Consider the following 13,782-nt stretch of genomic DNA (forward strand, 5'->3'; position numbering starts at 1 on the left):
CCCCATTTTTAAAAATAGCATCACTTACCAAGAGTCTTAGAATAATGTAGGTCTAGTCATTTTTGAAAGAGAACAAAGAAGAGTTATGAATAGCACAACGTGGAAATTTTATAAGTAAATGGACAGAATTTTAAAGACACATGATCAGAAGGCACTTCAGAGCTCCAATTTCATTTCAGTAAAAAACATATTAATGTAACACACCAATATTGAATCTACATGTATTGGCAGAGAATATTAAGGAAAAAATAAAGGAGATCTTGACCTGGTGTTTACCAGGGAGTTCCATTAAGATCCTTACATGCAAAGCAGATTTGCTTATATATTTGAGGGATATATAGCACAAAGAATATTTATATCTGTTGCTGGTATAAATCATGACTTTCAATTAAAATAACAATGTCAATCCACATAGTAGTTTTTATGAATTGAATTGTATTACCTTCTCCTCCTAAAAAATATGTTGAAATCCTAATTCCTCAGTACCTCCGTATGCAGTATACTAACATTAATAAAGCAAATGTTTTTCACAGGGCCTAGCTTCCAAGGCCCTGTTGTTTCAGGTATAGCCCAACTTTTTAGAATTACATATAGAAATGTTGAGCTTGTGAAAGACAGGAAACTTTCCCCAGGCTAAAGTCTCTGTTGTAGATAAAGAATTGTAACACAGCAAAATTGCTGGCTCCAAGGGCAGATGTCCTTGGTGCTGCCAAAGCTAATGATTGTTGCCGTGACAATTATCTTACTGTTCTCTTTGTAACCACCTACTTTCCTTTTCTGTAAATTTCCTGCCTGGAGAATAAATACTGAGAGAAAACCCTAGTCTGGTGTTAATTTTCCAAGGAATGCCTCTCTCTTGAGGCGTTCCTGGAAATTAACCCCTTCGGGGATTCTAACTGCTCAGGAGAAATGGACTTTGAGTAATCTTTTGTGTCTCCATCACTCTGGGAGATATGACACGTCAGAATGTGACCTTAGGTGAAGATAGGGTCATTACAAAGGAGTTAAATTAAAATAAGGTAATTAGGGTGGGTGCTAATCCAATACGACTGGTATAAAAAGAAGATCTCAGACACAGAGATAGACATTTGTAGAGGGAAGACTATGTGAAGACATACAGGGAGAATTCCATGTGGACACAAAAGATTGTCATGATGCAGCTCCAAGCCAAGGAATGTCACAGGCTGCCAGCAAACCCTCAGAAGCTATAAAGAGGCAAAGAAGTATTCCCCTACAGCTTTTAAAGATAGCATGGCCCTGACCACATATGGATCTCAGACTTCTAGCCTTTAGACTGTGAGAAAATACATTTCTGTTGTTTTAAGAAACCCACTTTGGGTTGACACTTCATTGCGGCCCAAGCAAACTAATGCATAGCACATGTGGAAAGTCAGCATTCCTGTATGCTGGCCACTCTATCATAGAAAGATGGCAAACTTGCTTGTTCCAATGTATCCTATAATCATATCCTTTCTGTTAATTGATGATTATTTCTTATTTGCCAATCTTGACCATGTTTGTTATCTTTTTGCTGTAACAACAAGCAATCCTAGAATATCAGTGTTTTCTATCGCAATGCTGCAGGTTAGACTCAGCTGAACTTTGCAGGGCTCATTTGGGCTCATATGGCCTCAGTTTCAGATTTGCTGCTCAGTTTTTTCATCCCAAGCCACAAACTAAAGGAGTAGTTGCTCCTGCAGGACGTGCTATTCTTATTGCTCATGCAAAAGATGTGGATAGAAATTTCTATTGCCTTTTAAAGACTGTTCAGAACTGGAAGTTTTACCCACATTAAGTTGCATGAAAAAATTTCAAGGTCCATGGGATCAAGATGTACACACTGCTTACTTTGAGGCACTGCAAAAACTTGGAGATATAACTTTACTATATATAGAGAGAAGAATTTTTGAGAACAATATTGCAACTCATTTTGTTGGTCATGAATATATATTTCCCTCAGATACTCAAAATGCACTCAATCCCTTCCCCAAAATAACCCAAGGCACTTTGGGCATCAGACACAGTGTCTACAACACACGATCTACATCATGTCCAAATCTGGTGTTGATACACATGACCAGAATATATTATCTGCCTTCCACAACTCAATAAACATGATCAACACTCTCATTCACAGTGGAGAAGAATGAAAGGCAAAAAGCTGTCCTCAATACACAACTATTCAGAAATATCACTGGCTCCATGTTATGGCGTCCTGGTACTTCGTGGATAGAGAATACATTTTGATCAAATACTGGTTTTACTCCTGGGGCCTAGTGACTCTCAATCCATTGTACTCCCAAATGTTGGTTTTCCACTGAAAGGTTCTATTTTTTTTTTTCCATTTCCTTTTTGTCAACATCTAAAAAGGGTAATGTAGACAATGCTATATGTCATAGTGGGAAACTTTTTCAGCGATCTTCCGGCCTATAAAAGTTGGGACTAAAAGTGGTTTTATGTATCAGTCACCAAGAGCCATCATCTCTTACTCCAGCCTGTTATTGTTGGTGGCGGTGGTGGAAGTGACGGTATGCGTGCGTTTGATTACTGTAGCTTTGTAGTAAGCTTTAAAAAGTGTGAATCCTCCATATAAAAACAACTTTTGAGCACTTGATTTTAATTTAGCAATCTTGCTAAATTTTTTATTTCAAGTAATTTATCTATGGATTTACTTTTTAACATACACAGTGTAACTATCTGCAAATGATAATTAGGTGTAGTTTTTGCCAGTCTTTTAGTGTATGTTCTTTTAAGATTAAAGGCATATTTTATTCCTATTTTGCTAAAGTGTTTCATTTTCTAATACATAGATATTAAATATTATAAAGTGTTTTTACTGCATGTACTGAGAGTAAAATAAAAATTTTCCCCTTTACTCTTTTAATATTAAAATTATGTTGACTAATTTTTAAATAATAACATAACCATGCATTCTTGCATAATCACCCCTAGGTTGTGACATACAACACTATTTATATATTGGTAGCTTGCTTTCAGTTTGATAATATTTTGTTTATAATTGTTGCTTCTTTGTTTATGAGTGAGACTGCCTTATGTGCCTTTCTTGCAATGTCCTTGTCATGTTTTGGTATAAAATATTATACTGATCTCATGCAAACAATGGGAACATTGCTTTTTTTTCCTAGTCAATGGCAAATTTTGAAAAATATCGAACTTATTTCTTCTCTTAGTAAATACAAATGCACAGAACATCTCCTTTCAAGATATGATATTTTCTACATTTAAAGAAACATAATTCTTGTTTCTAATAATTAATCTTTTAAAATCCAGTTATCAAATATTTTTTCTCAAATTTTATGTTTAGAAAGTAAGGAAATATAGGCAACACTAATGACCTTTTAACAGACTGAAACTGAGGTAGTAATTATTCAGGATCATATATCTTCTTTCTAATGGTTTTCATAATGAGTAGTTGCCAGGTGACAGATGTTCGGCAGCATGTTTGACAACTATTTCATTTAAAAAGTAACGTACCATGAGCCTATCTCAGACTGTGTTGGAAGTGAGTATACATCTGCAAATGGAGAGTTGAGATCGAGCTGGGCCTCTCAGTGCATTGACACATATTTTAAACAACATTAAAGGGTTCTAAATACCTATCCTCATATAGCCGTGCTGATCTTAGGCAGTTCTAACTTGATTGCCAGAAGTCTGTAGGGTGTATTACCAGTGCAACAAGTCTTACTGGGCAGAATAAATAATTGCCACAGCGACATGATCCAAACATGATGGCTGCAATGTAAAGAATAGTGGGAAGGAGGGAAAGATGGCCAAACATTTTTCTTTATTATTATAAAAATATATATATATATATATATTTTTTTTTTATATATATATATTTTTATATATATATATTTATATATATATATATTTATATATATATAAAACCATTGAAGGGGGTAATGTTTTTACAAAGAAAATTATTTTTTTCTTTTCTTAAGGGCCTCACTGTCACCATAGTGATGTGTCAATCAGGCATGTGTGAACATTCCAGTCTTGTCTTGTTCGGAGTGCTTATGTTAGTAGGCACACATTTGCTGCTAAGGAGTTTCCAAACCCTATATTTAATTGTTTATAGTAAAGGATATTTTTTATAAATAATAGAAAAATTCATTTGTGGGCTGGATCCATTTAAAATTATTATAAAGACAAACATTAATATGTCTTACCAGTAAACATGCTGGCAAGTGGGAAACACAAAGATGAACCATCGTCAAACTTCTATGCTAAAATTGGCAGTCATCACTCTACCACGTTTCCCAATGACTTCACAATAGTTTAAAACTTAAAAGAAGCTTCACAAAATTTGTATAATGGTGTGTTTATGAAAAAGCCTTTAATACTGTGGTGGAAATGAGAGAGAATGGTTAGAAACAATTATTTTTAAAACGTAATTTCGTTTTTTCTAGTTTCAACAAATTGTTGGATGCAATACCTTGTCATCTATTTATAATTTTACATTCATTGACACATGTTAATTTTGTACTTACTTTGTGCTAAATACTCTTCCACTTGTTTTAAAAATAAAAGAACACGCACAAACACCACCACCACCAACAACAACAAAAACAAAATCCTTTATTTGGTAATACCTTTATTAAACAATTATATGTAATACAAAAAATAGTGCTAACATGTCAACCACAGATATCACAGCCATGGGGTATAGCACGTATCTCCTGCAGGGCCTGATGTCTTACTATCATTAAAAATGATATATATCTATCTCTATTTTTTACTAGATTATTTATCTTCCAGAAGAACATCAAACTGGGAGCATACCCAATATTGCATGCCAAGAAAATATTTTCTTTCAGTAAACACCCTAAAAAAAATCCTGAAGTAATACATTCTAAGTTAAATGGACTTTTGAATAATAATGAGCAACTTACTTAAGCTTATAAGAAGCCAGTCTATTATTTTATACAAATTTACATCAAAAAGGGGCAATAAATGAATTTAAATATCCAATTAAGGAAGAAATGTTATACAGCAGAAAAAGTAATTTTAATAATGCAACATACTAAATAAAGTATTAAGCATATTTAGGAAGTAAATCTCTGAACCCAGATAGAAATATTTTTTTTTTAGATATTTTCTTCTGAATAAAATTATTAAACAAATGTGCCTTTGAAATTTTAAGAAAAAATTAAAATTAATGAAGATTTTCAAAGCACATTTATATTACACAAATTTTAAGCTCTCTCTCTTCTAGAAACAGAAGTATATTAATCCTTATGCATATCAAAGTTAAAAATGTCTTTTATGTAGAGAGTACAGCAAACTGATTTGAGAGACTGCCACAGATATACTCCTATTGAGATAAATACATTTTAGTTATTTTATATAAAACAACGTTAAAGAGATTTAAATCTATTGTATCCTAGCAACAATAGAATAAAATATTGCAGTTAATCAGAGAGAAGAAAATAATTCTTCCTATGTAATTTTTGGTTAATGACAGAGCTAGGGTGGAGGAAATTATTATATGTGTTCTTTTGAATAAGAGTTGTTTTAATTAAATCTCATTATTCTTTCCTTTCCTCATCCTTTAATTCCCAATTATTAAAAATTTACAGAGCACCAGGACGTAATTTAGTAATTTTAATCCAACTGACTACTTAAGTTTCCTCCAATTAAGTTATGTAAAATTTAAGTGCTTAGACTTCATTCACCTTCTTACCTTATTACAGTCTTGAACAAACATAACTATGCCAATAATCATCTAAATTTATTGCAAAATAAATTAAATATTGGAGGATAAAGAATAATTAAAATATTAAAATATCACAATATGGTCTTTTATATATCACATAGTGAATGTAAGAATTGGATAGAAACATAAAGACCACTTCACCAAACGTCCTTGGTTCATACACCAGAAATGTTAGCTTATATAGGCAACAAATTAGTTGTTCATTAAACAAATCAAAACATCCTACACTGAATAAGATTCTTTCAGTTCAAGTCTAGAGGCTTATTACACATAGTACACTTTGTCTCTTTCGCCTGTGTTTAATTACACTTAATATCAACAGGAAGGTGGAAGCAGTATATGAAACCAATTGAGCAGCCGTCACACTAGATTACAATCAAACTCTTTCAGAGCATCAATTCACAATTAAAATACAGTTCTAGAAAAAAAAGCTATGCTCAGAAACAAATGTATCATACTTGGTAACATAAGGACGTGAAGCTTTGTTTAATACAATAATTCACTATGAAGTAAATAAGAAATTTCAAGTGGTTTTAATTATGCAATAATCACTACTATCCACTCAATAAAAATCACAGCTAAGAATGTGCATGCAAAGTTATAAAAATGTTAATTCAACTTCCATGTTCATCCATGAGAGTAGCTGGTTGGTGCAAGACTTCTCATATTTCTTTAAATAAGTATAATACTGGAAAAAAGAAATACGAATCAAACTTTTTCAGGTATTAGGTAAACAGCTCTTAGAGGTCTGTTAATCCTGAGAGAAGGGAAATACACAAGGAAACACCCACATAAACGCTGGCTCTCTGCCTGCGTAAGTGCCCTGCCACAGCCAGGAGGGGAGGCGGAGGTCAACATGCAGACGTCCAAGGTTGCAGGAACTGGGAAAGGACCAACTCTGTGGTCTGTGAACTTGTGTAGTCACGTAGGACCCACATTCAGGGGGCACCACACTTGGTTTTATCTTGCTGCCATCCTGAAATTCTCAATACTTTTATCTTTGAACTTGTGTTTTGTAATCAAAGTCCAATGGGACAATGGAGCCCATATGTGTAGGGGCCAAGAGAAGACTTCCACTTTTGTCCTCTGAAGGCTCACTGAAAAATCAACTGACAAACCCAGATTAATAGGAAAAACAGCAAAACAAATTTATCTAATCATAGTTTTTCGTGACATGAGAGCTTTCAAAATGAAGACACAAAGACATAGGGAAAAATGTACATATTTATTCTTAGGTTCTATAAAGCAGGGACAGCTGTGTAGAAATGTGATTGGACAAGGAAAACATGACCTAATGCTAATAGACTGAGTAGGAAACACAGCAAGGCCTGTCTGTTCAGATTCTTCCTGGTCTCCTGTGTAGTTTTCACTTCTCCAGAGTAAGGGGCAGGACTCTTTCTGGAATGGGGGTCTTATGACCTACAATCAGTCAACATAGGTCACAGAATTTCTCTATGGCTGTTTCCAACACAGAAGGGGGTTGGGGAATATTACAGCATACGTTTAGGCTTTATGGGGGGCTTTGGGGAAAAGGGGTTTTGGTGACCTGCCCTTGGGAGAGGGACTGCAGGTTCTAGGGCTGCCTCCGGGGAGAATGAGGCTGAGGGACACGAGGGCAGGAGAAAGTCAGAGGAAAACTTTGCTTTGGAGGCTGCTTCTGAGTCCTCTACTTTGGGGTGTTGCTTTATGAGTCCCAACATACGTGAGTAGAGCAGAGACTTGTGATATGCACGTCAGCTCTTCCTGCTGTCCTGTTCACACATAGCGCCAGGGACCATTATGAGCACAGATTTCCGGTTGGCTTCCATGCATGAAGTTCAGTGAAAACCCAAGTAAGTGCACGGTGAATGTGTCACATTATGACTGAGAAGGCAGGGAAGCTGACAGCCAGAGAGGTCAGGATTTTTGTTACAACTAGAACCTGCTGAAAACACAAAAAGAAGGCAATGGCATCTTAAGGAACCCTATCTCGTCCTTTCTTACTCACGTTACTTCCATGTTTAACCAAACACCTCTGCTGAAAATAACATAGAAGTAAAGCGAAAGGGTGGCCAATACATAGTTCCTTTCCGACTTATCAGTAACCCAGAGTTAGAGAGTGTTAACAGGATATGCATGATGAATAAGTACAATTTTCTAAAACGTTGAGTTTCTTTTGTGCAGTGTTTCCACAGTTCTGGCTAGATAATTTACATATGTGCGTATGAGCTATGAAATCCAAATTTTGTTATTCCAGTGATTCCACATATGACAGAAATGCTCTTATGTTTGCTTTTATAAAACTGACTTTTCACAATACAAAGGTACAGTAAAATGCTAATAATTAAATATTTTTTAAGAATAACAGTAAATTAAAAAATTGTGACACCACTGAGGAAAGTAAAAAGCTTTATATTTTAGTACCTTTAATGGCATTTTCTTCATGTTTCTGAACAAGGGATCTTGCATATCATTTTGTATTGGGCCCTACAAATTATTTAGCTGGCCCTGCTGGTGAGGGAGGAACAGCAATGAGGGGACTAGGGAGAAGTGACCACAGGAAAAGGGGAGCCCAGAAGTATGTATGGTGGTTCCTGTGGGCTCTGGGATAAGAACTGGCTGCAGATAAGCAGAATGTGATGTCGCGAGGCTCAGCAAAGAACAATTTTCTGTGACTCAGAGAGGAAAATGGAGTTCCTAGAGGCTGCAAAGTGCCAAGAAACTGGATTCTAGTGAAGTGAGGGCAAAGATACCTTGTTAACAATGCTGGCATTTATGAAACACAAAAAAGGTTATGCCATAGGATTAAGAACCACTCTGTAGAAGAAAGTGCTATTCTCTTACATAACAAAAACAGAGGAGGTAAGATTTCCACACTCATTCTATGAGACCATCATAGCCCAGATACCTAAACATGAAAGAGAAAAAAAATTGCACAGTAATAATATCCTTCATGAGCATAGACATATAAAAGCTCAACAAAGAATTAACAAATATAATACAGCAATATCAAAACAGTAATAATAATAGATCACAATCAAGTAAAATTTATCCCAGGAATATGACTAGTTTAACATTCACAAATCAATAAATTTAGGTTCATTCCATTATTAGAATAAAGGAGAAGAATCATGTGACTATTTTGACACACACAGAACAAGCACTTGACAAAATTTAACACCGATTCATAAGAATAATTCTCAGAATGTAGGGTATAAAAGGGAAATTATTCTACATGATAAAGAGCTTCTAAAAATACCTCCAGCTAATATGATAAATGATGATCTATTGAATGTTTTTTGTAAGTTACAAAACTAAAGCAAGGATTTCTGCTCTCAATGCTTCTATTCAAAATTGTTTTGAGAATAAGAATATAAGAAAAAGTAACAAAAGGCATAAGGTATAGAAAGCAAAGATTAAATTGTTTTTAATTCATATGTGACATACTTACATATTAAGAAAATCCTAACAAATTTTGTGTAAAAACCTTCATAAAATTAACAGTAAATTTAATAAGCTTATAAGGTAGAACCTAATACCAAAAACTCAAGTGTATTTCTATTTTTTTCAAAATCTTTTAAACATTTAATATAAATTTATCCAGAAATTCTTCTTGTAGACATTTACAGCATGTAGAAAATTATACTGTTTTTACAAAACCTGTGTATAGATAGATAAATGAGGTAGCCAGGTAGAAAATTCTACCGATAATAATACACATAAAACTATTAACGATGGCTATTACTGAAAAAATCATGGGTGATTTTTTTTCTTTTTTTCTGTATTTATCATTACACAATGTAATCATTTTTTGTAGCCCTTTAACATTCTCTCACTAACCCCCCACCTGCTCCACCTTTCCCACCTCTGGTGGACTCAGATTTGTTCTCTCTTTTTGAAAGTTTAACATATTGCCTTTCTTTCTCTCTTTCTTTCTCTCTCTCTCTTTCTCTCTTTCTTTCTCTCTCTCTCTTTCTCTCTTTCTTTCTCTCTCTCTCTTTCTTTCTTTCTTTCTTTCTCTTTCTTTCTTTCTTTCTTTCTTTCTTTCTTTCTTTCTTTCTTTCTTTCTTTCTTTCTTTCTTTCTTTCTTTCTTTCTTTCTTTCTTTCTTTCTTTATCTTTCTCTCTCTCTCTCTCTCTCTCTCTTCTCTCTCTCTCTCTTCTCTCTCTCATTTATTTGTTTTGTTTTGTTTTCAGCTCCCACTTAAGAGTGAACACACATGGTGTTTATTTCTGTGCTTGGCTTATTTTACTTAACATGATTTTCTCTGAGTTCATCTATTTTCCTGCAAATGGCAGTATTTTATTCCTTTTTATGGCAGAGTAGTATTCCATTGTGCATATAGACCACATTTTTCTTATCCAATCATCCATTGGTGGACATTTGGGTTGGTTCCATAGCTTGGCAATTGTAAATACAGCTGCAATAAACATTGGCGTACACCTTCAACATGATGATTTCCATTCCTTTGTTATATATCCAGTAGTGGGATTGCTGGATTGTACAGAAGTTCTATCTACAGTTGTTAGAGGAATCTCCATACTGTTTTCCATAATGGCTGCACCAATTTACAGACATACTAACAGATAGAAGGGTTCCTCTTTCTCTGCATCATCACCAGCATTTGTTATTCTCTGTCTTTTTGATAATGGCCAGCCTAACTGGCATGAGATGGTATCTGTGTGGTTTTGATTGCATTTCCCTGATGCTTAGTGATGTTGAGCATTTTTTCATGTGTCTGTTGGCTATTTGTGTATCTTCCTTTGAGAAATGCCTGTTCAGCTCCTTTGCCCATTTTTTAATTGGATTATATGTTTTGTACTGTTAAGTTGTTTAAGTTCTTTGTATATTCTCAATATTAATCCCATGTTTGGATGCATAGTTTGTAAATATTTTCTCTCATTCTGTATGTTGTCTTTTTGATCTGTTAATTGTTTATTATGCTATTCAGAAGATTTTTAGTTTGTCACAATCCCATTTGTTTATTTTGTTGTTGTTGCTGTAGCCTGTGCTTTTTGGGGTCTTATTCATAAAGTCTTTGCTCAGTCCTACTTCCTGAAGTGTCTCCCCTATGTCTTCTTTTAATAGTTTTATAGTTTTGCATGTTAGATATAAGTCTTTAATCCATTTTGAGTTTATTTTGATATATGGTGAGAGGTACAGGTCTCCTTTCATTCTTCTATGCATATGGAGGTCTAGTTTTCCCAACAACACTTACTGAAGAGGCAGTCCTTTCTCCAAGGTATGCTCCTGTTGCCTTTGTTAAATATCAGTTGGCTATAAGTATGTGGGTTGATTTCTGGGTTCTCTATTCTGTTTCATTGGTCCAAGTGTCTGTTTTTATGCCAGTACCATGCTGTTTCCATTACCATAGCTTTGTAGTATAATTTGAAGTCAGGTAATTTAATGCTTCCTGCTTTATTCTTTTGCTCACGATTGCTTTGGCAATAAGGGGTAGTTTGTTGTTACATATGAATGTTAGGATTGTTTTTTCTATTTCTTTGAAGAATGTCATTGGTATTTTGATGGGGATTGCAGTGAATATGTAGATCACTTTGGGTAGTGTGGACATTTTTACAATATTAATTCCTCCAATGCAAGTGCACAAAATATCTTTCCAACTTTTGTGTCCTCCTTAATTTCAGCAGCAATTTGTAGTTCATATTGTAGAGATCTCTCATCTGCTTGGATAAGTTTATTCACAGGTATATTATTTTTTAATGACTATTGTAAATGGGCATGCTTTCTTGATTTCTTTTTCTGCTATTTCATTATTGGAGTATAAAAACACTACTGATTTTTGCATGTTGATTTTGTACCCCGCAAATTTACTGAAATTATTTATCATATCTGAGAGGTTTTTGGAAGAGTCTTCAGGGTTTTTTATATGTAGGATCAGGTCATCTGCAAACAGTGACAGTTTGACTTTGCCTTTTCCAATCTGGATGAACTTTATTTCTCTTGCCTGATTGCTCTGGCTCGTACTCCAATACTTTGTTAAATAGGAGTGGTAGGAGTAGACATCCTAGTCTTGTTCCTGTTCTTAAGGGAAAAGCTTTCAGTTTTTCCCCTTTCAGGATGATATTGGCAGTGGGTTTGTAATATAAGGATTTTATTGTGTTGAGATACTTTCCTTATATCACTAATTTGCTGAGAGTCTTTAACATGAAGTGATGTTGAATTTTGTCAAATGTTTTCTCTGTGTCTATTGAGATAATCATATAATTTTTGACCTTGATTTTGTTGATGTGGTGTACCACATTTACTGATTTGCATATGTTGAACCATCCTTACATCCCTGGGATGAATCTCACTTGATCATGGTATACAGTTTTTGGGTTTTGGGGGGTTTTTTTTGATGTGTTGTTGTAGTCTGATTGCTAATACTTTGTTGAGGATTTTTGCATGTATGTTCATCAGAGATTTGGCATATAGTTTTCTGTTTTTTTATTTTGTTTTGTTTTATCTGATTTTGGTATCAGGATAATGCTGGACTCATAGAATGAGTTTGGGAGAATGGCCTCTGTTTCAATTTTTTAGAATAGTTCAAAGAAAATTGGTATTAATTCCTCTTTAAATATCTGGTAGAATTCAGCACTGAAGTCATCGGGTCCTGGGATTTTCTTCGTTGGGAGACTGCTGATTATTCTCATTACTTTTTATTGGTTTGTTGAGACTTTCTGTTTCTTCTGGGTTCAGTCTTTTTAATTTGTATATGTCCAAAAAATCTATCCATTTCCTCCAGGGTTTCAAATTTGTTGGCATACAGTTGTTTATAGTAGTCTCTAATGGTTCCTCATATTTCTGTGATATCAGTTGTAATGTCTCCTTTCTCATTTTTGATTTGTTATTTGGGGGTCTTCTCACTTCTTCTTAGTTAGTCTAGCTAATGGCTTGTACATTTTGTTTATCTTCTCAAAAAAAAAAAAGAAAAAACTTTTTTTTCCTCCAATCTTTTGTATCATTTTTGAGGTCTCTGTTTCATTTAGTTCTCGTTTGATCTTAATTGTTTCTTTCCTTCCACTTCTTTTGGGATTGGATTTTTCTTGTTTTTCTAGTTCTTTAAGGTGCAGCTTTAACTTATTTACCTGAAATCTACCTGTTCTTTTGATGTAAGTATTTATCTCAATAAACTTCCCTGTTTGTATGGCTTTTGCAGTATCCCACAGGTTTTAGTATGATGTGTCTTTATGTTCATTAGTTTCAAGAAATTTTTTGGCTTTTTGTTTAATTTCTTCTTGGACTCATAGGTCATTCAGGAGCCTATTGTTTAATTTCCATGTATGTGTATAGTTTCAAGAGTTTTGCTTTTTTATGGATTGCTAGTTTTAATCCATTGTAGTCTGAAAAGATAATTGAAATGATTTCAGTTTTTTTAAAATTTGTTGATACTTGATTTGTGACCTAACACATGATCTATCCTGCAGAATAATCCATGTGATTTTGAGAAGAATGTGTATTCTGTAGCTGTTGGATGAAATGTTCTGATGTGATTTCTCTGTTTATTTGTTGTCTAGATGATATATCCAGTGCTGAGAGAAGGGTGTTCAGGTCCCATACTTTTATCATATTGGAGTCTATCTCTTTCTTTAGGACTAATGGTGTTTGCCTTATATATTGGGTGCTCTGCTGTAGGATGTATAAATATATATGAGTTATATCTTCTTAGTGGATATATCCCTTTATCATTATATAGTGGCTTTTTTGTCTCCTTTCACTTTGGGTTTAAAGTCCAACTCATATAAGAATAGCTACCTGTGCTTGTTTCTGATTTCCATTTGCATGGTATATCTTTCTTCCTCCCTTCACTATTAGTCTGTGAATGTCTTTACAGGTGAGGCAAATCTGTTAAAGACAGCAATAGAGTCAGATGTAGCTTTTTAATTCAATCAGTCAGTCTATGTCTTTTGAGTGGGGAGTTTGATTCATTTACATTTAGGTTTGTTATTTTAAGTACTGTATTACTCCTGGTATTTTACTGATTTTTGTTTGGATGTCTTAAAAATCTTTTGTTCTTTTATTCCCCTTTTATTGTTTCTCATTGATGTTTGTTGGGTTTTTTGAGG

The sequence above is a fragment of the Cynocephalus volans genome, chromosome 15, assembly GCF_027409185.1.
Source record: "Cynocephalus volans isolate mCynVol1 chromosome 15, mCynVol1.pri, whole genome shotgun sequence".
NCBI classification, from domain to species: Eukaryota; Metazoa; Chordata; class Mammalia; order Dermoptera; family Cynocephalidae; genus Cynocephalus; species Cynocephalus volans.